Below are 4,509 nucleotides of genomic sequence, written 5' to 3'. Positions count from 1 at the left end.
ATGTTTCAAGAGAGAAAAATATTATAGATTTATCTATTCAAGACTCTAATATTATAAATGGACAAGTGATACAAAAATTATCAATATTAAAAATTTATTTGTTCGCCTTTTGAACATGTTTTTGGATTATGCTTGAATTGTATAATACTTTTTTTTATTTTAAATTGTCTTTGGAGTTTAACATTATTTTAGTGTGACCTTTATTTATATTTGAATTAAAAAAATTGTAATTTTTTATTTTAAAAAAAACTTATAATTAAATGAGACAGTGAGCCGACCCGTTTAACCCACCAACCTGTGGTGGGTCGAGTCGGGTTCGAATTTTTTCAGCTCGCTAATAAGTGAGTCGGGTTGGGTTGGCTCACTAAGTGACCAACTCGTGGTGAGCTGAGTCAGGTCGAGTCGGATTACCCGTTTTGACAGCTCTAGCTATTTGAGTGTAGGATTGAGTTTTCTATTTTAACGCACAGATCTTCAACTAATCGTTTACTAAGTCTTATTTATTAAACATCAATTTATCAAAGGTCTTTTGATATTAAAGTCATATCAATTTGAAGTGTATATGGGTAATAAATACCTAACTTACCTTTTTACCTCAAATAATTATTTATAAATTTTGTAATCGGTTTTTGATTAAGGTCAATCTAATTGTGACTTAAATATGGGTAATCATGATTTAACCTTTAAGTGGGATGATTTTTGAGTTAATATTCTTTCGATTGATCGGTCTCCGCAATGTGTAGATAGTTCAATATAATGGTTGACCATTAAGCTAATAGTTGACTAGACGGGTATACCGTACACAAATTCCCCAAGCTCGTGCATTAAATAATTTGTGAAAGGATTTATATTTGGCTGATCAGTGTTATACCACCTACCCTTATTGATTGTTCATTCCAAATTATGATCGTTGGGGAAGAGATGTGACGTCTTGATTCCGCACCTATCAGAATTTGAAATGTTGGATCTTTCTATGACGTCAAATGCGAGTAGATATGAAGACTAAGGATTGAAGATGGTTGAGATGCATGCTCCTATAATAGAGGTGGACATGACCTGTCATTTTCACCTTTTCCTTAATCAGGTTCTCAATCAACTCAATTGCTTTCTCATTCAAGGTAATAATGTCTAATGTTCGTCTTTCTTTTTTTCAGGAGTCTTCTGGCAGGGACTGTAGGAGGTATGTGGATGATGCATCATCGTGATTGGTATTATTTTTTATGTCTAGGGATCAACTGAGTAAAGTCTAAACTCGGTCTAGAGTGTGGTAACCGATGTACATATAGAGGAGAATAAGGATAATCCTTTTGAAGGTGTTGAGGAGGATTCAACCGTAGAAATAGAGGTTGATATTTCGAATAAGGGGGTAAGCTAAATCTACTGGTTGTCCTAGGCTATGATTAGGTGTCCTTCAAAGTTTGTGAGTACATAAATCATTTTTGTTGGGGTCGGGATCTGTGTGAATGGATCGAGCTATCATACGTGATTGGCAACGGCATGGGCGACAACTTAATCAACCTACACATATGCAAAGGGAACGAGTAAGTTTATCATGGGAGTGAAGGTTTCCCTATAGACTTCTTATACATGTAATCCTACTTGTTCAACGACTTAATCATTTAGGTCCCGTTTGATGAGTTTCAAATGGGCATGCTGTAAGAGCTAAATGTAGCGTTGACCCAACTACACCCGAACAACTGGGCATGCGTTCAAGCCTTCCGATGTTGTGCTCAGCCCTAAATCTGACTCTCACACCTCCATTGTTCTTTTACAATTTTTGCACCCACCCGAAGGCTAACAAAGGGTGGGTGTCTCTAATAGCTTAAAAGGAGAAGTAGCTTTTCTCTTTGTATGTTGCCTAGTACAAAGGTTTCAAGACTGAATATTTTAAAGTTGGGATAAGAGAGATTGGTCGGCAATACTTTTTTTATGCTGACGGTTAACCTTAATTCTCACTTTACTAGACTCAAGATCCTAAGAGGATAACTTTTTGGCTCCCGTCGATGATAACACTTGAAAAAGTATTGGCATTGGTGATCATCAATCAACTCCCCACCATCTCTCGCCTTGAAAACTTCTTTAGTGTCACAGGTCTTCAACCCTTTGTGACGATGTTCTCGGTAAGTTAACTTCCTTCTTTAGATTTGACATCCTTTGATTTTGTTAAAAACATTGATGGTCAGTGGGTTCACAAACGTAACGATCCTTAGCCAATTCTTAACGATTAGACACTGTCTCCATGATCGCAAGATACTTCTTCTACTCTTTTTGTAAGTACTAGATTTGACAATCTTAATGCTCGAGTTACTCAACTTAAGGAAGGCATGGGTCACCTCCGCCATCACTTTGGGCCTTCTAGGCCATCTTAAATTTACTTTTACTACATGTTTATTTGGATTTAAAAATTTACCTTTTGTACATGCTTATTTAGACCATGTTGACTATTATCCATATATGAATTCTTTCATGTTTACATATTGCTTGTTCTTATGCTTTTTTGTGTTCAAAAAGTGTGACATAGTAATGTTATTTATCAATTACCAACAACCTACTAATTAAATGTTATTTATCGATTAAAGTAAATGATTCAATATGACCAACAATCTACAAACACTTAATACTTAATTATAAACTAATATAACTTAATTACCATCAAATATACATAACGTAATCATTTAATCAATTACAATCTTTGTCAATTACAATATAGGTTCCACTATGATATGGACCAAAACAATTTGGTAATCAATTACATTGACATTATAATTGAATACAGTTTCACATTTTGAAAAATATTATCCTATTAATCGATTACACATATTGTAATCAATTACGACCACAGTTATGAAAATTAGAAGTCGTTTTACCTTTGTACAACTTCCAATTAAAATGAAGTATTATTAGCACCTCACGACTTCAACATAAAAGTCGTCAACCACTTAAGTGATATTAGAATTCTATTTTGATGAATTTTAATGTGAACTTGGAATACTATTTCAAAAATTTTACAAAAATATTGAGACTTATTAGAAAATACAAGATCACATATAACGTTGTGACTATGGGTAAAATTAACCTAACTATACTAAATTATAGTGAACTATATTATAACAAAGACTTAATAGCTTACTTAGTCCTTATGTTAAGTGATTTTTTTCACTTTAGTACCCAGTTTTAAAAGTGAATACATTAGGTCCCAAAGTTCTCAAAATTGTATGAATCAAGTCCTTTCTGTTAAATTAGCATAAACGGAGTTAACTCCAGTTGACATGGCAAATGAATTTGCACATTTTCTTTTCTCTCATCTGTTTTTCCTGCAACACTCAACTTTTTCTCTTTTTACATTAATTGTTTGCATAATTGCAGGACATCTCTTTTTCTTTTTCTCTTTCTTTATGCACTTTGGAAGCCTTCACACTATCTTCCTCCATCTTCCTGAAGAAGACAACCGACTTCAACACGCACCGCAACATGAAATGAGAATGGAAACGTGAACGTCTCAAGAATCTGCACCGACACCTTCATTTAGGGGTTCGATTTCGTCAGGTACGTGATCTACGCTTCGAGAGCGAGGTGAACCAGACCCAATGCAGCAAGCATTCGGTTTCCAGAACCACACGTGTCTCGGTCACGAGTGGGGAGAGGTCTCGTTCCACTATGGGGCCTTCGATCTCCTGGTGCTTGAAGTTTGGGTTTTGGCTTGGGTACGGGCTTTAGGCTTGATCTGGGGTTGGCTTACGAGCTTCATCGGAGTCTGAAGATGAAGAAGACGAGGAAAATTGGTTTGATGAGAGAAAGGTGAAGGGGATGAAAGGAGAGAATGGATTTTGGGAGGGTTTGAAAATTGAGAAATTAGGGTTTTAGGAAAACGAAGTGATTGAAGAAGATGAAGAAAAAAGAAAGGGTTTGAGGAGCGAGGAGGTTAACGTTGACCTTAGTCTTCACGAAATTATGGTGGCCATTAGCGTAAGAAGGAAGCATAATTACGAGACTACGTGGGTGAAAGTAGAAAACTAAAAAACAAAATGTTCTGCTAGTATTCTAAATTTCGTTTTCTTCCTCCTTTGTGTACTCAACAACAATGAAGATAAATAGTAACTAATGGGTTATTGAAAATGATTTTGTGAAAAATTATTTAATTGGTAAAAATTATTTTTCTGGAGTCTTTAAGACAACTAAGTAAAACTTAATTAGAGTATAAAAAAGTTACAGGAAGAGGAAAGAGAATAAAAAGTGCATATTCATTCGCCACGTCAATGGGACGTTAACTCCGTTTCTGCCCATTTAACGGTAGGACGTGATTCATACAATTTTGACAACTTTAGAACATACTGTATGCACTTTTAAAACTAGGTACTAAACTAAAAAAAATCATTTAACATAGGGATCAAGTAAGCTATTAAGCCTATAATAAACTAAAAAAACTTAATTATTTGGAATAATAATAACTATACTTTTTTAATGTTCAGATTTAAAAACTAAATTTGTATAAATTAACTGTTAACTGAA

At 34.6% G+C, this 4,509-nt stretch overlaps 1 pseudogene; it reads right to left on the bottom strand.

Annotated features, from left to right (window-relative positions):
• Window positions 1-3,344: 3,344 nt before the first annotated feature.
• Window positions 3,345-3,962, bottom strand: LOC148203134 (uncharacterized; annotated as a pseudogene).
• Window positions 3,963-4,509: the final 547 nt, after the last annotated feature.

Source organism: Vigna umbellata, chromosome 2 (assembly GCF_029865625.1).
Source record: "Vigna umbellata cultivar VRB3 chromosome 2, Vumbellata_1.0, whole genome shotgun sequence".
Taxonomy (NCBI): Eukaryota; Viridiplantae; Streptophyta; class Magnoliopsida; order Fabales; family Fabaceae; genus Vigna; species Vigna umbellata.
The sequence above is the reverse complement of the archived record's forward strand: the minus strand, read 5'-3'. Positions and strand labels throughout refer to the sequence as shown.